Source organism: Plecotus auritus, assembly GCF_963455305.1.
Source record: "Plecotus auritus genome assembly, chromosome: 5".
NCBI lineage: Eukaryota > Metazoa > Chordata > Mammalia > Chiroptera > Vespertilionidae > Plecotus > Plecotus auritus.
In genome coordinates this window covers 35,620,321-35,646,292 of record NC_137776.1, presented here as the reverse complement: position 1 = coordinate 35,646,292, position 25,972 = coordinate 35,620,321, and the positions used below count along the sequence as shown (strand labels likewise).

Here is a 25,972-nt window from a genome sequence, read left to right as displayed (position 1 = left end):
TCATCCAAAGAAAAGAAAAAAATGGAAACTAAGAACAAATTTCCAGTGGACTGGGGATCCTCTTAATGTTTCTAGTTAATATAATCTCCTGATCGCCTCATTTTTCTTCCCTTTCACCCTGCCTCTTTCTGTCACAGGCTTCCAGCAGCAGGGATGACAGTGTCAGCATTGAGTGGCTGCGGTGACACCTCCGAGGGCTGCCCCTCAACATTCACCGTCTCAGGGACGCAGGCCGCTCAGTAGAGCAGGGCCACTCCATCACCTCGGAGCACCCAGCCTGGCCTCCCTCCCAGTCCTGCCCTGGAGGTGAGAACCACAGACACACCAAAGGGCTCTCTTCCTGGTCTGAAGACAGACTTAACTGAGCCTGTGAGATTTCTCCCATACTGAAAGAAAATTAGACTGAATTCAACCACCTGCCCAGGAAGGTCCCAGAGTGAGGCCAGGGATGGACAGCCAATCCCTTCATGCGATGGCGGACACATCACAAAATACAAATACCCCATGCAAAGACACAGTGAGAGAGGAATTTCTGGATGAGCAACAAAAATCCTGCAGCTGTTTCTTATTCAGGCAAGTGACCCCAAAGCCCAGCCAGCATCCCCGAAATCACACGTGCTATGACCACTGCTCGTTACAGTGCATGTGAGCCTGAGAATGCTCATGTCAGGGGGTCGGAGCTAGTGCGGGTTGAAGCTATGGAGATGTTTGTATCTACCTAAACCACCACAGGTCTTCTGCATGGGAGACTGGCCTTCTGTCCCCTCACCAACACTTTAAAAAATATTTTTTATTGATTTCAGAGAGCAAGGAAGAGGGAGAGATAGAAACATTGATGATGAGAGAGAATCACTGATTGGCTGCCTCCTGCACATCTCACACTGGGGATCAAGCCTGCAACCCAGGCATATGCCCTATCAGGGAATTGAACCATGACCTCCATAACCTCCTGGTTCACAGGTTGATGCTCAACTACTGAGCAATGCCAGTCGGGCCCTCACCAACACTTTTTAATGTGCTGTCCATGGAACATGCTCTGTTCTTGCTCCCCTCTGGTCTCTCTCCCACACTCCTGCCAACTGCTCACCCACCGACTCCTGAACACTGCCATTGCTCAGAGCCCGTTTCAGGGTGCAGCCTCCCCTAGAGCACCTCAGCCACAGCGGTGGACCCCTGCCGCCTGCCTCGCAGGAGCCTCCAGGTCAGGCCCACTGCAGGGTTCCCAGGCACTGTGGACCGGTAAAAGGGCAGCTACTCCCCCAGTGCCTCAGTGTTTCCCCTCCTCCCCCTGGTATCCTTGTCAGCCCCTTGCACTGGACCTGCTCTGTGCACGAGTCGCCACGAGCCGCGTGTGACCACCGAGGCTCATGTATGGTCAGTTCTGAGATCTGCTGTGAGTCTCAATTACACACCAGGTACGGAAGGTGTAAGGGAAAAAATAATGATCTTTTATATTGATTACATGCTAAAATAATTAAATTGTGAGTATACTTGGTTAAGTAAAATATTATTATTAAAATTAATTCACTTGCTTTTTTGAGTGTTTTTACTCCTTGTAATGTGGCTACAAAAGAAAACTAGGGTTCTGTTCTGCTTCTATGTGAGGGTGCTGGCCGGACGTCCAGACCACAGCAGCTCCTTCCCCGCCGGCCCCTTAGCTCTGCGCCACCAGCTTGACAAGGGCCAGGACTGCTCTCATCTTGCCCATTTTTGTTTCCTGTAACCTGGCAAATACACTAAAAAAAAGCTTATTGACTGAATAAATGACAGAGTGGTTATAACCACTGCCATGAATGACCAAGGGTGCCATGGAGATTAAATACTTGTGCGAGGTAATATGAGCAGGGAGAAGGAAGACCCGAATTTGAGTCCACGCTGTCTGTGGGCTCCCATCCTCTTGTCAGCACAGGCAGTCACCCTGCACTCCACGGCAAAGGGGATCAGTTTCACCCGAGGAAATGGCAGGCTGCTGAAACCGGGGTCAAACGAGTGCAGTGTGCTTCTCCATACAGATTTGCGAAAAAAGGTCAGGGTCATTCCCGGGATCATGCCCTTGTTGAGCAGGAACCAGGCCACCGGAGAGTCTCTCTCCAGACCACAGTCAGCTCATCTGTCTGGACATATCTGGAACCAAGGAAAGGGAAGACAGCCGTTGGCATGCACACCCCCAAATCAGAGGCAGGGGACCCTGGGAAGGTGACAGTGAACGTGGAACAGCTTGTATGTGTCTCCTTTCTACCAAACATCCTCTATGAATGTCTTCTCTGCTCCAACTCAGAGGCTGTGACAGGGACAGACTGCTGTCACCATCAATAAAAAATGCATTCCTTAATGGGTGCCTATGACACCCACCTAATATAAAAAATCTGGGTAAGATTTTTAGCAGCAGTAAAAGAATACACTATGAAAATGAACACATAAAACAGGCCATTCCTTATTTCACTCCAAAGTCTTCCAAATCTAAGACAAAAGAGAGGATGGAGTGGTGTTCAAAAAAAAAAAAATCCTCTGATTCATCACGTTCAAAAAATGACTCCAACGGCCCCACTCCAGAAGCTGAGTGTTAATCAGGACAATTTAATGATGAAACACTGCAAATATTGTGTCAGCAAGTTAAAAATGGCCTTGTTGTTTCAATACAAGAATCACTTAGTATATACTATATATAAAGTATTGTATTTCATGCCCCATTTACTGTAACATATTAGTGGCTTCAGTCATCAAGTAACAATTGTCTCCTTGCAGGCTCAGATATTGGGGGTGGGGGCGGCAGCCCTCCGAGGTTCAGTGGCCGGACGCATGTGCAGAGGTTTTGTGCTGTTCATTTCATGAACCCATCAACACATCAACAATATTAAAGAAAGAGACTCGACTTTGGGTGGTGAACACACACACGCAATATACAGATGATGTATCGCAGAATTGTATACTTTAAACATAATTTTATTCACCAATGTCACACCAATAAATTTAATTAAAAAAGAGTTGCATATCTACATTTTAGCAAAGAAGACAGTATTAGTGAATACTTATCTTTTTAAATGCAACTAACTGAAGGACAATTTGACAGGTCGTTCCTCACTTAATTATTTAAGATGACTCACAAAGACTGGCTAGCAGAGCCTTCCTGCAATTACTCGATTGATTCGTTCACTAATGAAATGTCAGAAATATTTTTTAGAAAAACAGTACTATCACCTCTCTGCAAACAGAGCCGCAATCTTTCATTATGAGACGTTTGGAAAGTCAGTCACTTTCTCCATTAAAAAATCCAAAATTAAGAATCAGACAGACAAGGATATTCACTTGTTGGACTCTCTTTTACTTAACACTACCCGAGATACTATTCATATTTCTCTCTGATGTGAGGGTAGAAGGTATGCAGAGACAGTGCTGAATGAAAACCTATGCGATTAGAAAAAGCTCACTCTTATTTAATGATTTCAGCAATTGTCTCCTGGAAGTAAAAACAAAATAACAAGATCATTGAAATTCATGGTTTCAAGTCAGTTAAAACAGGATAACAAAAATGCAGAGGGTACTTCCATTACAACTTCCAGCAGAGCTCAAAACTCTATTTCCCTTTTTGCCCTGACTGCCAGGGTGCTCAAGTTTAGTGTAGGTTTTCTGGTATAATGCCTTTCCCTTCGTGGCATAGCACCTAACTTTTCCTTATTTTAATGAGTATCTGGGTCTCCGGCAGTGTGAGATATAACCTGAAAGATGAAAAACAATTGAGAGAAAGGTAAGCCACTAAACATAGCTTAACTCAAGCATAAGAAAGCAGTTAAGAGGCCAAAACCGGTTTGGCTCAGTGGATGGAGCGTCGGCCTGCGGACTGAAGGGTCCCGGGTTCGATTCCGGTCAAGGGCATGTACCTTGGTTGCGGGCACATCCCCAGCAGGGGGTGTGCAGGAGGCAGCTGATCGATGTTTCTCTCTCATCGATGTTTCTAGCTCTCTATCCCTCTTCCTTCCTCTCTGTAAAATATTAATAAAATATATTTAAAAAAAAAAAAAAAAGAAAGCAGTTAAGAGGCAGGTTTGGAAGGAAAGTCCCATGTGGTTGGTGATCCCAGTCTAGTTCCTTCTGCAGAGGCATCCACGCAGCCACATAGCCCCGCTCACTGGTGGATGTGCACAGGCCAGACCTGAGCTGTCCTAGAATCTGAACTGTTTTGTTACTTAACAATTTTTTAAAAAAATTGATTTGAGAGAGAAAAACATCGACTTGTTGTTTCACTCCTTCATGCATTCACGGGTTGGTTCTTGTTTGTGCCCTGACCAGGGATTGAACCTGCAACCTTGGTGTATTGGGATGAAGCTCTAACCCACTGAGCCACCCGGCCAGGGCTGAACCGTTACTTCTTGCTGCCCAAAGAGGCAGCAATCCGGGCTGAGGCATGTCAGGCTTTGAGCTGCTTAAGCACAAAGCTCAGATATTTTTTCCTTCAAAGGTTGAAATTTGTTCTACAGATAAAACTAATGCCTTTGGGTAAAATAATGCTAAGGCAATCCTGACAAATGCTAGTCTCACCCAGCTTCAGGCTACTATTGTGTTAAGGTACAGTTGGAAATATGGGGGAAGCCAGAATGTTAAACAACAGCAACAACAACAAACTGCTCAGAAAAAATAAGCTAGAAGGTATTTACTGAGGTAATATGGTCCCATTTTGAAAAGGAAGGGAACAAAAAAGAAGTCGGCAGATTTTAGCATGAGGTGCTAACAGGGCAAGTAACAACCAACCATTCTTCCCCAAGAACAGAGAGCAATTCTCTGGCCTTGGCAAATAATCCCTCCCGTTTAACTTCTTTTAAAACTTCTCGTGGGTGGAGAGGGAGTTAATAAAAGAAACAATATGTATAAGAAAATGCAAGGTGCCCAGAGTACGGCTAATGGAATTTGATGCTGGCTTTAATTTTAATGAAGAAAGTTGCCAGTAGCAACAAAACTGTCAGCCGCCGCCGAGCACCATTAATAAAGACGGAGGCAACATTAGAGCTGGGCATCAGTACAAAAGGTGCCCCCCCGCTTCATGCTGTGCTAAATTGGCTGCCCAATTTTTCTTAAGTGTCCATTCTATTTAGAAGACAATTTATTAATTTTTGCCATTCATTGTCAGTTGACAGGCCATCATTTTGTAGCCCGAATTTTAGATGAAAACTAATTGAAAAGACTGGCAGTATTTATGAGGGGTATTATTTGTCAATTACAGCAGCAAATACTCCTTGCTACCACCAACTTTGATGCCCCTGTTCTTTGGGTATGAGGACTGTTACTGCTGGCATTAAAATATGAGTGAGTCTCTCCCAGCTCATCAGCTCATCAATTTCATCGGCATGAAGGGACACCACCTTTCAGGTTACAGGGCCTTTCGTGGTAGATGGATACGTTATAACTTCTGACAAAGGGGAAGTGCACACTGCGTCACGAGCACATATAATTGTGCACACAAAATATAATTCACTGTGGAGCAATTCCTATTCATTACTTTTTATCATCTCTGGGTAAGAGTCATAATAACTAGTTATAAAGGTCCGCTTTCTTAATTTTGTACAGTTTTAAAACAATTCCCCCTATCAATGACTAGATTTTTTAACAAATTCAACTAAATGTGTACGTTTTGCCTATCAATTTGCCAAGCGGAAGGCTCATTGTCGTTATAATAAACAACACTAAGCCTTATCTTTCACAAGGAAAACTGCTTTCAATTGGTAGAAAGTGAACTCTGCTGCTGGAAATTTGATAAATATATTTCTCTAAAGATGTTCTGTTCATGTTCCACAGATTAGCTTTTCATTTTTTAACTAATGCTACCAAAACCCTGGATAAAACGTGTTGGGGCAATGAATAGTAATCTGCTAAGCAACTGAAGGAAAATTAAATGAATTACAATTTCATCTGCTCAGCTCAAGTTTCTTCTCTGCAGTAATGTTGATGATGGGATGCGTTGACGAAGATTGCTCCACAGTCTGAATTACTTTCAATTTGAACGTACAGAAAGTTAAAGGCTTTAACAATTAAGATCAGCATTTCCCCAAAATGGCCACACTAAAATTAAAGGATGCACAATCATCATTTATGCAGTCCTGACAACGAGAATGCTCGAGATGGCCCAGGCTGCAGCGCGAGCGCAGCTCGGCTCACCTGATCCACTCACCCAGCAGACAACATGGCGCAGATCAAAAGGCGTGTTTGAGGATGAATTTTAGCAGACTTCTGGTTCTTCACTGCCTTTAACTGCAAAACCTTTCTTTTTTTAAACATTTTTATTTTTTATTTATTGTTAGATATATTTTTATTGTTTTCAGAGAGGAAGGGAGAGGGAGAGAGATAGAAACATCAATGATGAGAGAGAATCGCTGATTGGCTGCCTATTGCAAACCCCCCAATGGGGATTGGGCCCGAAACCCGGTCATGTGCCCTGACTGCCTGGTTCATAGGTGGACACTCGACTGCTGAGCCATGCCGGTCGGGCTGGAAAACCTTTATATTCAATTGACACCCAGATGACTTCTGTGCTGAGCTTGTGGAAATCAGTGACAGGCATACACAGAACACACTTGTCCGTTAGTCTCTCTTATCAGGAACTGACCTTGTACTTGCTGCTGTCTGAAGCTAGTTGGCGCACCAAGGCGCTGCTTTTCTGTCACTCACATATGGTGCAGGCATGGAGAAAGACGATGTGTGTGTGATATGCAACACTGTCGTGCTTTTCGTGCACCCACTCTAGTTTCTGTGTTAAAAGTAAAGGCTGCAACAGGGTGACTGCTCTCCCCACAGACATGCTCTGCGCAGCCCAGGAGAGTCGAGACAGAGAGGGTTGGGAACCATGACTGGGGTGTCCTAGCAGGTGCTGAGGGAAGGCCCGAGAGCAGCACCCCAGGAAGGTACGCCTCTTCACTGGGATGAACTCAGATACTGACTGGGGACTCGGGATCTGGACTCCAAGGAGGGTACTCCCCACGGAAGGTCGGGCTCCCACATAAACACGCCTGTGCCATTAGAAAGGGTGTGACTGCGTCTGTGCCTTCCTGCTCATCGACAGCCATGTCCTTTCAGGCTCCTCTCTCACACGGACCACGCCTGACCAGACTACACGAGAGGGACCAAGTGGCTCCTCAGACATTGAGCTCACAGCATGAGCCGACCCCCCTGCAGGTCTCCAGGGGTCAGCCTGGAGCAGGGAGCATGGTATCGCTGACAGGGGACATCCATTGGTGGCTGTCCTGCATCCAAGCCCTAGACTCATGGCCATAGGTTTCTGACTCTGCAGGGGAAGTTCACTTTTTCCCACCCAGGCCTGTGTCCTCTGGGTCAACACCTGGCCCAAGACAAGGTCATTGCCCTGTCTTTGCACACTCCGTGCCTCGAGGCACAGGGACTGGCACAGTGTTGGTCTGGCAGATGGTCCCCATGGGGCTGCTCATGACTAACAGGAGCTATTCCAGAACTTTGTGTGAGTGGGTCTCCTGCTGCCCTTGATGAGGAAAGGATAGGAGTCTCGGTGCCTGGGCTCAGCCCACAGAGCACAGGAATGAACAGGGCATGCTGTGGCCCCAAACCAAAGAGATCCGAGTCAGAAGGTGCCTGGGGTCACCCTGTGCTTCGGACGCCCACCAAATCTCTTCTTTGCTGACACCAGGCGAGGTGTGTTTTCTCATACACACCCCAGGTAATTCTGGTGAGCCGCTAGGGATCGGAATGAAGCTGAAGGAACGTGCTACAGTCTCAGTGATGCTACACTGAGAGGAAAATTGAACCTGTTCTTGGTTCTTGAGACAAGGCTGGTCCCTGCGGAGCAGCCTCCACGCAGCGAGGACCACCAGAGTGAGAGACACAGCCTTGTCTCCACCCTCCACTGGACCAAGGGCGAGGATGTCTGCCCCGCCCAGATGCCTGGCTACCCGTTCACCAGCAGCCCGTCTCCAATTCAGTCGGACGGCCTCTGAGTTGGACAGCCTCTGAGTTGAGCACACTCAGTCTGCCAGGGGCCCATCATCATGGCCATAAGAGACAGGTCTGAACAAATGTGTATTTGCAATATAAAATCCAGATGCTCAGGGCAATGAAGCTGAAGGAAAGGGAGACTGACACTGTATTTATATCTAAACCTGGAATCACTGTTTTTAATTTAGCAAAGCTCAACTTTTATAACTTTAGAATATATCCAAGGTAAAATAAGCTCAGCATTCGCTTTGTAAGCTGATAAATCTGTGATTAACTTAATAATGAAAATAGTGGTGATGTGTAAATAAAGGATAGCAAAGAGAACTGAGAATTTCAGGAGACATTTACTTAAAAAAATATATATGAACTAGAGGCCCGATGCACAGATTCGTGCATCAGTGAGGTCCCTCGGCATGGCCTGTGGGGATTGGGCGAAACTGACAGTCCAACGCTGCCTGCTGCTCCTGTGCATCCTGGCTGCCAGTGGCCAGCCTCGAGCCCTGCATCTGGTGCCCATCAGTCAGCTGAGCGGCACTCCCACTATGGCAGTGCACTGACCACCAGGGGCAGCTTCTACATTGAGCGTCTGTCCCCTGGTGGTCAGTGCGTGTCACAGCTACCAGTCGACCGGTTATTTGGTTGCTTAGGCTTTTATATATAGATAGATAGGTAGATAGATAGATAACTGAAGTGCCTGCCATACTGCTGACCCCCTGATATATACAGGTGGTCATTTTCCAGGTGGACTTCTACCTGCCACTGAGCTGACCACACCTCACCCATTTCCTCATCCCCCTCCCCATGGACAGCAGCACCTCAGGCAACAGCACCACGTTCTGCATGATGGCCCCAGACATGGTTTGCGGAGTATCACACAGGAATACCTTCATCTTTTCTTCCTTTAAACCTTCCCTGCTTTTCTTTTCCTTCACGAATGCAGGTACAGATCCACGAGTCATCCTCGTTTAAAATAACTGATGTGGAGATTTCAGGAGTAATGAGCACAGAAAGGAACACCGAACGCAAGGTCTTCCTCTGAAGGTGAGTATGTCACCAAGCTCGGCCGACCCACCCTCCCAGGCCTCGGCTGAGGATGTGCCCTAACTTCCAGGGGTATTTTACAGAACACTGACTCCAAAACGAAAGACGATGAGAGAACTGTTTCTTATCATTTGCTCCATGAACATCCACACATAAAAAATAATGGTAAGAAAGTAAAGCAGAAGGGAAACCAGGCATTGTTGAGACCCGACCACTAGACTCATTTCACCCACTCAGTATGTGCTCCCTCAGCTTCACAGGTGACACAGGTAAAACCTGGCCAGGTGAAGACACTTCCACACCAGGGCCAGGAAGTAGCAGTGGCAGGCCCAGGCACCAGGTGGGACCCAAGCCCCTGTTCCTCCAGAAGTGCAGGCCCCGAGCTAACTCCCGTGGAGGCGTCCGTGGCCACACCCACATCTACACCAGCTGTGGTAGAGCCGGGGTTGCTCTGCGCTGCCAACAGCAGATGAAGGTCGGATGAGAGATTAGCTGAGCCTGCCTCTAAGAAGAAGGGCAGACTAACCACCTGGGAGGTGAACCTGACAGGAGTGGCCGTCTGACAACACCTAGAGAATGGACCTCACATTCCACCTACAGGGCGAGGGAGTAGTATGCATCCTCTCTGCTCTGTGCCGAGGGTTTGCCGATGGGACCACGATGCACGGTTCTACGGGACATGGAGAGGAACATGGTCTACTCTGTGGTGTCCTTGGTCTGTGACCTTGAACAAGGGACAGCCTGTACTGACAAGGTGTGGTCATAGTGGTTGTCGTGGGTTTGTTGGAGGTGACCTCAAGACTTCTAGAAGATTCTAGGAGGCTGGTTGGGTGGATGTCTGCTCAACAGGGCAGTTCCACATTCCCTCACTGCGTAATTGGAATTCCATACCAAGGTCTCAATCATTCTATGAACCTACCCATCCAATTCCTTTTCCTTCTCCAAAGAAAGCCCACAACTGGCCGATTGTCCATATTTGCTTCATTAAAAAAACTGGAGTCATTAGGTACGGCTCACACGGCAGCCAGCCTTTCTGCAGTGGAAGCAGACGAAGACAGCAGCACTTACAGGGATTGTGCTTAATCACATTACTCCAAGGTTAATTCAAGAACCGTCTACACTATTTCTCAAACCCCAGACAAACTAACCACCATCCTTTCTCCCATCCTAATCCACCGGTCCTTGCATTTCTCATCTCACCCCCCACAAAACTCTACTGGTTTGTTCTATAAATTTTGGCACTTGTGAAGGCACTTAGCACACTCTGCTCCCTAAATGAGGGTGAATAATATATTCAGTCTGATTTAATTTTCACTAACATTCAAAATCATCACTCAGTTGCATCGCCTGCTAAAATATTCTGGCTTGGGAGTCCCCATAATAACAAAGGGTCTCGACCAGTGACACCTGGTCTTGTGAACACAGAACAACAAAACCGCCGCCCAGGCTGTGGACAACAGGCAGAAAGTGCCGATACAAAGAGACCCCCCATCCCCTCACCTGCGGGACCGAGAGATTTATCCGTACCTGCCTGGGGGCTAATTAGAGGAACACCAAACCACAAGGAAGCTGGCATTATAAGCCCAGAATGGTTCTAAATCAGAATAAAAAACAAATAGTAAGAGTTCCAGTCTTTGAACAGAGAAGGGGCAGGTGCCCCCAACACAGCCTGTGAGACACAGGGAAGACAGGTCCCTTTGCACAATGGTTAATTTTGATGCCTTGGGTTCTCACCGTGGCATGTACCCCAAATACCCAAAGCTCTGAAACATGGGATTTTTTTATTTTTATTTAAGGTCCTCAAAGAAAGACTAGAAACTCATTGATTTCCTCCCTTTGTGGAATGGATTGCTGGGCTATAGAAATTGAGGGCTCTTTTGTAAGTTGCCCAACTTTCTGGAGGAGCCCCCCATTTTCTTCTGTGCCTCTGAAATCTCTTTGTTCGCAAGTGTCAAAGATCAGAGCAGCAGTGAAGTAGGGACAAACAGCAGCGGCCTGCACGCTATCAGCCGATCTGGAGTCCAGTTCTGTGTTCACTCCCACTGCTAATTCATCACGGCCGGACAGCTGGGCTGATTGCGGGCCTCCCAGCACAATGCGGGGGTGGCTGACCACCCCTTGGCGCTGGTCGGCAGGGGGAGGGCTGACGGCCGGGCCCCAGGCCCGAGATAAGTGCTGGCAGTCAGGGCAAGGACAAAGAAGGGCAGGCCCCGGGGAGAGAAAGGACATAAAAAAAGATTCCTCACCACTGCTTTATCTGATGAGGGCCTGGCTAATTAATTATAAACTCAATTACCGAACCCTTACTTCAGCAGTCTCTATTCATTAAGAGATAAACCTGACTGACGGCTAACTTTCCCGGGCGCACATGCACGCCATCACGCTGGCTGCAATGTAGACGCGCTAACACCCATCTCCTAACCGGGGCTCCAAAGGCCCGGCTCCTGTCAGGCGCCTGTCAAACCAGCCGCGGCGTCTCCCTGCAGCCCGGGCCCTCTGCGTGCTGGGCCTGGTGTTACAAGGGACACCCAGATGCCAGGCGATCGACATTGTGTCCGTGTGCCCCTCCACAACCCCGTCTCTGCTGCATGCTACACGGATCTTTTAATTTGGACTGGAATTGGGTAGCGGCTGCGGAACAGTCTTTCTTCTTCCCGAGTCCGGCTCCCCAGTCAGGAGAAAGGAGGAAACGAACACGCAGGCGCTTCTGATTTTTAACTCTCAATTTCCATTTCCCCCCGAAACTCTGGACAGGCCCGGCCTTCCCTTTCAGCTCCGACACCCGTCTCCGCGTCGGCGGCGGCTCACAGGCCCCTCTCATCAATGGGCTCCATTCAGTGAAGGTTGTTAATCTCTCTCACCCTCTCACTTTGCCCACTTTAATGTATTTTCATGTCTATAAGTCCTTTTAATAAGCTGGGAGGGTCTGGGAGAGAAACACTTCAGGTTTCCTACCTGCTCGTGGCCAAGATCACCCCCCAGCTACTGCCGAGGAGACGCTGGCGGTGCATCCAAACACTCAGCTCTTTCCTTCCATTCGGCTTTACTTTTAGGGAGAGCCATCGGGGAGTGTTTGCCAGCCTCTTCTGCTTCTGTTACCCTCACACTGTCCCCGCCCCCCCCCCCCCACCCCGTCCTGGCCACAGATACAAATGCTCCCAGGTGGGGAAACTGAGGGATACTTCTGGCAAGGCAATGACAAGAGCAGACAGCACATCTTATTTTAAAAATCCCAGAAAGCGTTCAGCTAGGGGGTCAGTGGTTGAGAGTCAACCAAGGAACCAGGAGGTCACAGTTTGATTCCCCATCAGGGCACATGCCCAGGTTTCGGGCTCAATCCCCAGTGGGGGTGTGTGCAGGAGGCAGCCAATCAATGATTCTCTCTCATCAATGATGTTTCTCTCTGTTCCTCTTTGAAATCAATAAAAACAGGTTTTTAAAAATCTCTGTAAGCAGCATGGTGCCCCCAGGGGGCACCTGTGGAAGGGGGAAGTTTATGGGAAGTGAGTGATGGGGAACTGGGGCCTGGAGCTGGCCCTGCCTGGTGTTCACCTCTGTGTGTCCTCCAAGCGCAAACCTCACGTGCTCATGGATCCCTGTCCCCGCCCCCCACCCCCGTGCTGTGAAGAGCAGCAGGACACCCAGTGGGTGTGATGTGTACACTCAGCAGTGCGGGTCTGGAGGGTGCCTCTGAGCACCCCTGGCTGCAGGCCAGGCCACAAGCTCGGAGATCCTGGAGAGGCTGACGGGCCGGCCCAGGGGAGGATGACTAGAGACCAGGTCTCCTGGACTCAGCAGAGTCCTGTGAACGCCAACACTCTGCCCGGGAGCCCCTCCGTCGCTGTGTCGGGGGCGGGGGAGTGGGGGCACAGTGTGAGCTGGAAGACCCTGGGTCTGGGCCCAGAAATCCTAAACACAGATCTGCCAATCACCCCAGGCAGTTCAGTCACCCCTGGCCCACAGCAGGCCACAGTCCCCAAATGGATGCAGACCTGCAAACCCAGATGCCCTGGGTTGACAAAAGTGGGCTGTGGGATGTCCATGGAATCCCCCAACTTTGCAGTATAATCATCTTTCCGAGTCTAAAACGCCCATGATTGCTCAATGGTCATCCTGCAGGGACCGCGTGGAGATTCAGGGTGATCATGAACACAAATACTCTCTGTGAAACAGCCGCTTTTCCCCAAGAACACACAGCAGCTATTCCCAGCTGTCCCTAAGTGTTTCCTACAGAGCCTTCCCTGCCAGCAGCCTCAAATAAAGAAGAAACGTCCCATCATGATGTTTCAAACTCGGCCTCTGAAGCTGAGGCTGGCAAGAACGACTTCACTGCCAACGGGCACGTGCAGTATGCACGGAGCCCACAGAGCCCACAATGCGCAGTGTGGGAGCCCGAGGAGGCCCGGCCACGGGCCTGGGCAGGTGATGATTTTCAGAACTCGACGAAGGTCGCTCATTTGTGAAGTGTGATCAGGAAGGGAGGTAGTTACACACAACTCCTCACGAGGTATGTGACCTGCTCTCTGTGTGGATTGGAAGGAGGTCCCTCCTTCCTGAGTCTCTGCCCCTTTGGCTCACGTGCAGCAGTGTGTTTTCTGCACGGCCACATTAGCCTGTGCTTGCTTGGGTCACCTCTGCATAGAGAAGAGGTGCTGCTGAGGGCTCCGGGTGGCTGGGAGGGGAGACAGGTGTGCGGGAGCAGACACAGCTGTGTGTGCCCACCTCGGGCCTTCTCAGAGCCTTTGCACCTCTCATTTCCTTTTCCTGCCTCGTCCTGTCCCCAAGAGGAAGAGCCAGGGAAGGACACTGTGGTGGAGAAGTGAAGGGCAGGCAGCAAAGGCTGCTCAAGAGGCAGAGTATTTCAAGGAGGGAGGGGGCATGGACCAGGGTGTCAGAACACGCCTTCTCCCCAACACCCAGGGGCAGAGACAGAGGTGGACGGTGAAGCAGGTAAGACCTGTCTGAAGCAGGGTCTGAAGCAGGGCGGAGTGAGTGATCAGGTGGGGAGGAACCCAACCCGACAGGTAGCAGCAGGCAGCGGGCATCCTCCAAGCAGAGCTACGTCACAGGCCCAGAGGCTGAGCCTGGACAGACAGGGCCGAAGAAGGGTGTTGTTTGGGTGGAAACCTTCAGAACCACACTGACCACCTGCTACCCAACCTTCACCTGGGCCACCACAGGAGGAAGGGCTGCTGACGGGAGCCTGAATGTCTGCTTGTTCACGTCATCCACGCCCTCCGAGAGGAATCACCCCCAAATCTGGTTGGAAATGATGAAGACTGGGGAGACATTCAGAAAAACAGTTAATGATAGTTACATGTGTAGTCGTAATTGGCCCTTGTTCGAGAAGGAAGACATTTGCAACTTTCTCAGGAAATTATATGCTAAATCCTTCACGAGGTGGACCTCGTCCTTTCCCGAGGAAGCACGATGGCGGTCTTTAGTATTCACTGGCATAATTAGGACCGCAGTTAATTTCATTAAATTCTCTTGCTGCTAAATGAAGCAGATTATGAGACATCTTTTATTGCAAGGCGTGAAATTACAGCCTGTCAGCTGCCAATGGTGGGGTGAAACTAATGAATTACAGGGTAAATAACACCAGAATTAACCAGCCAATTTAACATAGCGCCACGGAACAAAGTCATTTTCACTCAGAGCTTCAAGGAGCAACATGGCCAGGTACCTCATGCCCATGGAGGACCCCGAACCCTGGGGGAAGCCAGCCACGGACACACTCCTAAAACCCTCCCCAACGCTGGAAAAGCATGGGGGCCCAAAGGAGAGACACTCCTCCGAATACGTACGGGCCGGGGAAACAGAACTAAATCAGCAGGTGTGACTGGGGGTTCTCACTCACTCTGCTCGTGAGGAGCTCCAGGAAAACTACCGGCGTGCTCTGGGCGAGGGCATATTTTAGCATCCAGAACCTTCCCGATGAGGGAACTCCACACCACCGTTATCCTTGTGAGCAGTCATCATCGACACCACCATCAGCGGATTATTATTTTCACTGTGAATTACCTCCCCCTTTTTGCAAAATCCAAGTCTTTGCTGAGATTTCCCTCTTTTTCTCCTCTGATAGGGCCCCAGCAATGTGACCGCTCCCAGGGTAGGAAGGCCTGAGCGTAACTCTAGCCGTCACCCCCCGCCCCCCGCCTCTGAAGAGGTGCAACGCAGCTGGGCAGCTTTGACAGGTGAACAGAACGTGCAGGTGTTAGGATTGAGCAGAAATGATTTTATGTCAAAGGTTTAGCATAGCCCCTCTTCCTGCCCCAGTGCACTGACCAACTGCAGAACTATACAGCCCTAAACCCCCGGAGTGAGGCGTGACTTAAAGGCCACCGGGAAAGGCCCAATTTCTCTCTCCCTCCCTCTTTTTTTTTTAAATTAATCCGCACCCGAGGATATTTTTCCATTGATGTTTAGAGAGAGTGGAAGGGAGGGGTAAGGGAGAGAAAGAAACATCATCGATGTGAAAGAGACACAATGACTGGTTTCCTCCCGTACGCACCCTGACCAGGGCTGGGGATCGATCCTGCAATCCAGTGACGTGCCCTTCGGTGTGGAGGCCGACACCAACCACTAGCCAGGGCCAATTCTCATTTTGAGGATGTGAAGTTTACGCGGGAAGAAGGTAACTTCTTGAGGATTTGGCCTTTGTGGGGAGAAGCAGCAGGAAGCCCAGCGGGGGTGGTGGGGGGGTGCGGGGGCTCCCCTGGCTGCACCTTCACACGAGACACCAGAGGTCCGGTGTCTAGCACGGCAGCCAGTCTTGGTGAACGGGCCTGGATAGACGCACGTCTCAGGATCTGGGACTGTAACGGGAAGGGCAGAAAGGATCTCTCTGGAGCGCTGGCTGCACTTCCTACGTCATGTGTATTCAAAAATATTGGAACTTTTTCTTGTTTGATAAAATGACAGTTTAAATTACTGCGACTAGAGCAGTTTTACAATAAATATGATTCATTGTAACCCTGTCATGTCTTTTCAAAGATGTAATTTTCTATACAGAATGAACTTCGAATTAAATAATTGATGAGGAGGTTCACATTACTTATCGCAACAACATCGCTTCCACCGTGACTCAGTTTTCTTCTGAAGAGATCGAAAGCAGGAGTCATGTGGATGGACATAGGGCTCTGAATTTGGGGACAGTGGCAAAGGCCAGACAGGACAGAAACAGACCACCAAGTGTCTCTCAGTTCCAGTCTTTTTTCTGAAGCCATGATTTCTTTCTGAATGGAATTGAGTTTTCTGCCCCCGTTTTTTACTCCACTGACAAAGCCCCCATTCTTCCAGGAACCCACTTGAACCCTGAAGTCTCAGAGACAATCCTCCTGCCAGCCTCTAGATTCAGATGCCACTGAGCCCAGACTCTGGTCTGCAGTGACTGCCGCCGGGTCCTCTGCCTCCATCGTTTTGTTCAACATGTTCCACCTGGGAAACGTCAACCTGTCTGTGGTCCTTTACCTTGTGGGCTGGCGGGGAACGGGGGTACGCCCTTTGGAAAACTGTGGAGCCTCCTCTGAGAAGAGGGACACGCTGACTCTTACATTCCACCCAGCTTCAGACGTCTGCAAACTTCAGGGTAAGAACCACCACGGCTTTCTTCAAATCCTTCCCCCCTGAGTCTGAGACCCAAACTGCCCACTGTTTAGGATAAAGTGCTTTTAGATGCCACTTTCACATTCATGGGCTTCTAGAGAGAGACACACCTGCACACACAATCCTGACCACACAACAGGGCAAGTGAGATGGAAGTAGGTTTGGGCATGCAATGGAATAGAGGTTTCTAGCATGAAGAGGCTGGGGCAGAGGCAGGAGCAGAAACAGGGGCAGCCCGGCCTGGGATGCTGCGCTCAGATGAGTGGGATCCTGGGGAAGGCGGGGCGAGGGCCCAGGCGAAGATCTGGCCCTGGGGACTTGGGGCCGGTGGCTAGCCCACAGAAGTGTTTTACATTGGCCTGCCAGGTGCTTCACATTTTTCAGAATCAGTTGCTACCATTTAAAAATGATAAGATTTGACATGCAAACCCAGATTCCTGCCTTCCTTTAAAAGCTAGGACCATCTGGGAACATGCACCAGAGTAAGAGGGGCGAGGAAGTGAGTGATGGCTGCCTCCCCCATGAACTGAACCCTCAACCTCCCCCCCCCGCCCCGCCCCAATAACACTCATCAAGTGAATGCTGGGCCCCTTCAGCTGCCATCTCTGTGGCTACTCCAGGGGCTCCTCAAACTTGCATTAAACATTTTTTTTTTTTTTAAATTGGCCACAGGCAGCCCCTGTCCATGGCTTTCTGCTGACACTTGGGGTCAGGTGAAAGGTCGCAGAGGGGTCTGTCCTTACAAGATCAGAAGATCCCAGAGGCTATGGTTCTTGGAGAGTCATCGCCTTAATTTCGGAAAGAGAGGTGCCAAGAGCTGGAAGCCCAGAGCTGGGGAAGTGCTGGGTGAGAGCAGGGGAAGGAGAAACCAGAGGTTATGAGAGGAGTGAGTGTGTGTGTGTGTGTGTGTGTGTGTGTGCGTGTGTGTGTGTGTGTGTGTGTGAAGGAATCCCAAAGGAGAAAGGGAAGGAGCTGGAGAGGCGTCAGGCTGTGCGAGGGAGGAGAAGGGGCATTGCTTTTGTGGAAGTGGGAACGCCACACCCTGGGCCCAGAAGCACAGCTCTGCCAGGAGTGGGCCCCATGGAGATGGCAAAGCGTGGAGAAGGGGGACGCGAGGTGCTGGCGGGGCAGGAGGAGAGATTCTACAATGTCCTGGAGGAGAGGAAGGGCGAGCCCAGGGGAGCAGGATGGTGTGGGGGAAAGGACAAGAGGGAGACAATCTGGGTGAGAGGGAGGGGGCAGCAGGGGCTGGGAGGGGAGCTACTGGGCTGGGTCCCAGGGGTGGGGGCCTGGGGCAACACAGGCACCTTCAGATCCATTTGGCCTTGACTGGCTCCATAAGGAAAACTGAGAACAAGACTATCAGGACGATAGGCATGTCATTCCGATCTGAAGACCCGTAGCCTCAATCTATACGCAGTTTTATCCATGAGATGAGAACCCTGTCAGTTTACAGAATTGATCGGTAGGAAACCACGAATCCAGGGGGAGGCTTGCCAGGGAGCGTCTTTCCTGGTGCTTCCCAAAGGGTCCCTTCTAAGAAGAACATCTTTAAATTCACAGGAATACCAAAGAGCCAAACACTGGAATCAAAGCATCTTAAAGACATGTCAGTGGTAACCATGCCTTTCAGGGAAGATCTAACTCCTAAATACCACCCATCCATGCCCTGTGACATAGGCCACGTGCAGGGGAGTGGCCAGCAGTTCTGTGGGCGACAAGGTCGCAGGCTCGGCTATTGCTCCCGCGGGTCATTGCCGCTATTCCGACTTGAAGGAAACGGGAACTCTCGGAGGTGAGTAGAAATAAGACGATCTCCCATCCACATTCTCAGATTCTGAACCTATCCGGGAGCTCCAAAGCGGCTGGTCTCTGCTTGGACCAAGGAGATGGCTCTGGGCTGGGCGTTTTCAGCAGCAGCTGCTTGCGAGCGGGCGGGACTTCCTGCTCTAACACGCAGGAGAAAGAGAGAATGGGGGGAGAGCCCAACCCCAGGGGGCTGTGGGGGAGCAAGCACCAGCTCCAGCTTGTGGAAGGTACCAGATGTCATCACCATCAGAGTGGGGGCCACACGTTTATCTTAAATATGGGGGTGCCTCCCACTTCAGGGTCAATGCTCCTTCACGTAACGATGATGGAGGGCGGACTTCCCCAATAGTAACGGAAGGAAGCGGCACAGAGGTTCTGAGGGAGGAAGGGAGGTGAGGAAATGGGGAATCACGAGGAAGTTACACAGGGATGAGGCTGTGAGGAGGGAGGCATGCTTGAATAACTCAGTCTTTTAACAATAATAGAAGAAAGAAAATCCAGAGGCACCTGGCAGCCATCAGCCCTTGGTGGAAAGGCAGAATCTTCAACGTAAAGGCGTAAATAAACATGGGTGATGGCTGAAACACTGCCAAATGATAAGCAGGTAATACCTCTCAAAATAAATGTATGTCTATTCAGGGTTTTCTTAATGAGTGAGACTGTTGGTAACCCTTTTTTGAACAGGAATTCACCATAGTTCGTTACTGCATCACTTATCATCCCATGTTAATCAACAACTTCTACGCTTTTCTCTCTTTTCCATTAGAGTCAGGGCCCCACAAGTGTTGTCTACACTCACCATCCGGCATCGTCCCTCCTGCTCTTGGCTCGACAGCCTGTCCCCTGTATCCCTCCATCACCGCTATCATCTATGACCTCACTGTCCTCTGACACCTACGCACACTGCCTCTGTCCTCTTCCTATTTTATGCCCCTCTTTAACAAGTGCAGTGCTTCCTTTCCCCGTGACGGCACCTCGCAGCGTTTCTCTCGCTCTTCTGTTCTGTCTCTCGGTTTTCTCCATGGGCTCATCTTCACTGGCCCTTTCTTGTGAGACGGTGTTTCTCGGGTGCCCAGACCTCCCTCTCCCCTTCTGTGCAGCTCCTCGATGTCATAGATGCCCATGCCTTCGGCTGCCGTCTCTGCATTGATGATCCCCACAGCCCAGGTGTCCTTCAGCTATAAAAGCACCCACCAGATGGCTTGCTGTGGCTATTCCAGGGGCTCCTCAAACTCAGGATGTTGAAAACTGCACTCACTGCTTTTCCCGTGGTCCCATTCCTCCTGTCCTGCTTCTCACCTCACAACGGGTCCCACTTCTATGAACGTGACCAAGCTTGAAATCTCAGTGTCATTCCTTCTTCCTTTCTCCCTTATCCTCCACATCCAACCAGCCAATCAGTCCTGTCCATTCTACCCCCATTCAGTCTTCTCTCCACTCTGGCACCCACAGCTGTCCCGAGCTCTCACCTGGGTTACTGTCCTGCCCACCTTTTCCTAACCGGGCCCCAGGCCCCTGAGCAGCCACCATTTGGCAACCACGACAACGGCGCTGATGTCCCGCACGTTGGGAAACTGCTAGTAAAACCTGGGCCAATGAGTGTTGAGATTTGATCCCTCCCATGGCCAACAAGGTGAAGGAGGAGCTGAGAAAGAGGCCAAAGAGAGGGGATGTTTCCAACGCCTTCTGCGCAAAGGCGACACGTGGCAGGGTTTCCTCTCTCCCTGCGTACATGACACCATGCTGCGTCTCTAAGCCATTTCCTAGGTCCTAGGCTGAAACGGTGTCTGAAGCCATGGGAACTGCTGCCACTGGACAGTGGCTCACGGCTGGGAAAGGCTGGTGCCAACAGGTGTGCAGCCTCTGTGGGGCGTGCTCGCGGCTGGCCTACCTGAGTCTAAGGGGAGAAAATGGAAAACCAGGGGCCGCGGGGGACGACGAGTTCCCCGAAGATCACAACAGGATCTGATTACAAACGTGCCTCTCCAATGTTTTGAGTAAACAGCTAATATACTCTTGGCTGGAAAATTATTTTGCTCATAAATTATTTCAGATTTTAATTTTCCCCTTTTCTGGTTATGCTGCCTCCCTTCATTGACTTTCTCATTTTAAAGAGAAGTTCATAATTCTTTATAAGTTCCTCTCATCCTGCGCTGGTGACATCTATTTCTGAGTGGAAATCAAGCTACAAAAACGTCTTTCAAATGATGATCATCTGCAAATAAGGAAGCATGTCGTGTGTGAACGCACACCTCTTCCTGGGACGCGCGGGCAGGCGGCCATGGCGGCCTCCTCCATCTTTGACCGAGGTTCCCCTAAAGGTCTGGTTCTCAAGGGGGTGGGAGGAACTGGCTGGAAAACGGTTTCAAAGAAACCTCCCCGTTCACAGAGCGTGGGGTCTGGCTCTGCCAGCACTAGGTTTTGCTGGTCTGTGACACCCCAGGGGACTCCGGGGAACAATCTTAGGCTGAGAATTGCCTGGAGACACCCAAAGACATAGCTCCGAGATTGAAAGTTACTGTGCAATATTTAAATGAAAAAGAACTGCCTTGTGTTCTTGGACACTTTATTTCAAACTCATCCTGTCGTGTGTAAGCTTTTCCCACCAAAGACTGCTTCATTCTCAATGTAGACCTAAGTCCCCGGGGAGGGAAATACCACAGGGGAGTCTTTTGACATCTAGACCTCTGTTACACTAATTATCCAACGGGGTTCATTTGCTAGATACGGAAATATTAACAATGTGTCTCTTGGAAGAAATTTTGCTGATTGGCGGTAGCTTGAAGAGTAGCTTTGTATTTCCAACTGGAATTCCTGAGTAGCACATTTTACTAGAAAGACTAAGAAACTGGATTTTCACTCTATGTCCAAAACACTATGTTCACTAAGTTATGCATTGTTGTTGCTGTTTTAAGTCTTTAATCAAAGAGCAAAGGCCTTCTGTTCATGAAAGGGCATCTCTGGCAAACACTGAAAAGCTGAGGACGGAGCGTATAGCACACAGGGCCAGCGTGCTTGTCCCCTCGGGTTCCCCTGGGACTCTGTCTCAGCAACTAGCAGAGCCGGGTACACACTACAGTTACTAAGCGGCTTTCTTGCTAGGTTTCGAGTTCCTGGAGTACAGACTGTCTCTCCTTTCAACCAGCTTCTTTTTGTGATGAGTGATGGTGTCTAACACAGATACACAGTCAGCAAATGCTGCTGGAAATTTATTTCTAGTTAATTAAACCATTTCTCAATATTTTAGAGCATACTATTTTGAATTAAGTATTCTAAACACTCATGCACAGGAAAAACTGCAAGAAAGAATGAATATACCAGAAAGCCTGGCTCCTATTTTTCCTCCTACCTATGAAATTTACAGCAAATAATTCCTTTGTCACTCTTCACAAAATTAGTTTGACGTCAAGTAAATAGTCATGGCCCTAGCTGGTTTGGCTCAGTGGATAGAGCATTGGCCTGTGGACTGAAGGGTCCTGGTTTCGATTCTGGTCAAGAGCACATGCCTGGGTTGAGGGCTCGATCCCCAGTAGGGGGCACGTAGGAGGCAGTCAATCAATGATTCTCTCCCATCGTTGATGTCTCTATCTCTCTCCCCTTCTCCCTTTCTCTCTGAAATCAATAAAAATATATTAAAAAGTAATTATAAATAGTCATCAGTGGCTACCTGTTCTTCATCAATGACATTCCATGACACTCATCGGATGTCTCAGCCATCAATTGAACATGTCACACAAACAGTACAACTTTGTAAAACAACTTTGCCACTCTGTCCCAACACTCCCTGCATGTGCTCCCCAGCTACCTTTTCATGCTCACAGAAACTTTTTACGTCTAATAAACTTATTGACGAGAAAGGAGACTCTTCTCCCATATGTAACTACTATGATGTAATGATGTTGAATGTGTGCTTACCTATGTTTATCTTTATAGAATGCAGAGCTGATGATGGGGTACCTGCCATTTCCTGAGCTGTTACTACCTGCCGCCTGCTTTACAGAGGGTATCGATGATGTTGGAAAAGGGCCGTCTGATCATTCCTATCCTACAGATGAGCTAACTGAGGTGAGGAGGGGTTTGCCTGAGGCGCACAGCTGGTAAGCAGAGTCTCGTTCTACAAAGCTCAGATCTGTGGACCTTCCAAGTAGTCCTGCTTCCGACCACTGGTGTTTGTATTGTGATCCTTTATATTAAACCAGTGTTCGGCAAACTCATTAGTCAACAGAGCCAAGTATCAACAGTACGATGATTGAAATTTCTTTTGAGAGCCAAGTTTTTTAAACTTAAACTTCTTCTAATGCCACTTCTTCAAAATAGATTCACCCAGGCCGTGGTATTTTGTGGAAGAGCCACACTCAAGGGGCCAAAGAGCCCCATGTGGCTCACGAGCCGCGGTTTGCCGACCACTGTATTAAACGTTCCAGCTTAATAAACACTATTACTTTAAAAAATATTTTTTGTTAATCCCCACCCCAGGATACTTTTTCCATTGATTTTTAGAGAGTAGAAGGAAGGGAGGGAGGGAGGGAGAGAGAGAGAGAGAAACATCGATATGAGAGAGACACGTGAATTGGTTGCCTCCCACACACACCCTGACCAGGGCTGAGGATGGAGCCTTCAACTGAGATATGGGGCCTTAACGGGAATCGAACCCACAACTCTTCAGTCCATGGGCCAACGCTATAGCCACTGAGAAAACCGGCTAGGGCTTTCTTTTATTTTTTTTAATGTAACAATGCTATCACATTTAACCTATTCTCAAAACCCTGGAACTCACTCTCCATCCGCCCACAAGTTTAACAGACGCCTTCTGAACTTTTTGCAGAGGTCACCACGAAAAATGAGCATTTGCGGTGGCAGCATTGCTTCCCTCCTTTCTGTGCTCGCATCTCCCCAGGCCGGGTTCCGTTTCTCGGTCCCTCAGCTCCTACCCAGGAGGCAGCTTCAGGGGAAATCCCAGGGGCCCGATTCTCTGGAGCAGTTAGGATGCAAACAGGCCGCCTCTGCGAGGCAGGGGGTTGGCTGCCTCCATCATCTCCCTGCAAAGTCGATGAGCCCTGAACTTCTGGAAGCGCCCGTGTAAACTGGTTAATTTTAAACGCCTGCTCTTAAAACGTGATGTGCATCCATGTTGTTTGAAATCCGAGAACCCAAGGAGAAGAATGGTGATGGAACACAAGAGCCCACGTTCCTGAACAAGTGCGCTGCTGCCTGCAGCTGAGACATTCGCTCTGCCATGATGACGTGCCGCATTCTGTGTGTGACAGGGTTTTGATGCAATCCCACCCTCCCACACAGGCCCGGGATGTGTTTCCAGGTACCGCGTCTTTGGGTTGCCTCCCTGTCGCTCCCTGCGGATTCCTCGGGCCGAGTCAGCAGCGCTCTAACACTCACCCCCTGGCTCCTGATCAGGGCACCTTTAACAGAGAATGAAGGTAACAGAAGCTGATGACAATATTTACAGCATCGAAGTTTGCTTCCTCGGGGAAACGGCTAAAGGGCTTTCGCGGCTTGCTGTTCAGTTTACTCTTTTGATTGCTCTGCCACTATGTAAATCAATTTGTTAATGTTCCTTACAAAATGCATGAGCCCGTTACACTGACAAACTCACAAAGCTCATTCGTAATTAGCAGTTAATTAGTAAGAAGGAACAGATGCTGTTAGAGTTTCAGCAGGCGAACAGGTTCTGTAAACAATGCTTATAAATCTAAATGAATTTATTAACCACAATACAACTGTCAACATTTTGTTGGCAACCACACAAAATATGGTGGAATCCCCAAAATGTCTTCACAATGTACTCATAATCACATGACAGCGGGGCCTCTGCAGCCGTGGGCTGGCAGTTCTCAGCCAACCCCCTTTGTCTTTCGGAGATGCGGCCGGCAGGTGGCTTAGTCATTCCTTCCTACCTTCACCTCCACTCATACTGATGAGGACGTCTGATGTGATGGAACTTTCTGTGCTGGCAGGGCCAGAGCCCAGGACCCAGAGCCCTCCAGCAGTTCCCGTCCACCGGGACAGACAGACATGCACCACCCACCTCCCCCCAAGAAAAAGCTGAGTAACAGGCCAGGTAACACAATAACGGAGCAGGCAGAGGACCATGGGAGGAGGGGCCCTGCCTCAGGTAAGGGCAGGTTTTGAAGGACAGGGGCTCTAAGCAGCATCTTAAGCTGGGACGTTCAGGAGATGGAGAAACATGTTACAAGCCGAAGGACCTCTCTGTGGAAGGTGGGGAGGTGCCAGACACAATGTGCTTGGAAAGCTGGGAGCCACGGGGAGGCTGTCTGGAACCAGACCAGGGCTGGGGCGGTGGCTCCTGGGCCTGCCAAGGGCTTTGGACATCTTGGTGCAGGCAGTGGGGAGCCACTGGGGAGGAGGGGGGAAGCTAAGGGCTGACAGAATAGAAGTGCCATTTTCTGAAAGCAGCCTCTGGCCTCAGCGTGGGACATGGGTGAAGGGGGAGCACAGGGGGCGGGGGTGGCTGTCTCTCCAGGGTAGCTATCCTGCAACCCAGGGGGAGGGGAGTGAGAAGGCGGGGATGAACCTGGCGGGGATGAGCTCGCGAGGCATTTCCTGTGGAGGTTGAAGCCTGGGAGGAGGGAAGGTGAAACCAAGGTTTAAGCAAGTCTCTTCCTGATCTGGTTCCTGAAAGCCATTCCCATGCACTGCAGCCAATGAATGGCACGCTGTGGTAAGACCACGCAAATGATTACAAGGTAAGATGAGGAATCTGACCACCTGCTTCCGGAGGTCCGGACGTCCCCCACGTAGGAGACGCCGCACCCTCGTCCCTGTGGCCGACCCTCAGCTTCTGCCCAAGTCCCCACCCTTCACACCGCTCACCAGCCGCCTGCCTGATTTCAGAGCCTTTCATTCAGGGGTGAACTTTCATTTAAATGGCATTTTCCTAAGGTCTCGTGGGGACCTCCTGCATGCCAGTCTGCAAAATGACTAATGGGCAAAACGAATGCCAACTTTAGGGGACAGTGGCCCCACAAAACTGACATTCCAGATAAAATATTCTCTCAAGGCCAGCACCGAATGTGGGAATTAGGGGTTGTAATGATGGGTCTGGCCTGGAGAGATGGGGGACCTCTGCTCTCCTGGTGCTCACAGCCTTGGGGCACTCAGCAAGGTCAATCAGCTCTATTCTAGACGTAGAGACGCCTCCAGCCGTTTGAACAGGAAAAACTGGCGTCAGTGTGAGTGAATCTCAACAGAACAGCTCACTGGGCTGAGGCGGCCAGCCTGGGCTAACTCGGACCCCAGCCCAGGGGCCAAACTACTTAGGCCGGTGTTTTATAGGATGAGCTGCACCAAGCAGCTGGTCCTGAATCACTTTGGTGGGTTGCAATGAGCACTTTCTAAAAAAAAGGACAAAAGAGAATAGATTGGAGTGCGGTGCACTGAATAAGTATTATTTCACATTACTTTCTTTCAACTACACATACGTGTGCATACATGTGCACACACGTACACATACAACTAAGTCTGAAACATGTTGAAACAGCCAGTAAAAGGTTTGTGGGCACTTTTGTAACTATCACAACATAGAAAC

The 25,972-nt window shown here is 49.6% G+C and overlaps 1 protein-coding gene across 12 annotated transcripts in view; it reads right to left on the bottom strand.

Annotated features, from left to right (window-relative positions):
• The window catches only part of AGAP1 (ArfGAP with GTPase domain, ankyrin repeat and PH domain 1), a 418,249-nt gene that overhangs the window by 159,859 nt on the left and 232,418 nt on the right, over positions 1–25,972 (bottom strand). The gene's annotated exons all lie outside the window — the stretch shown is intronic.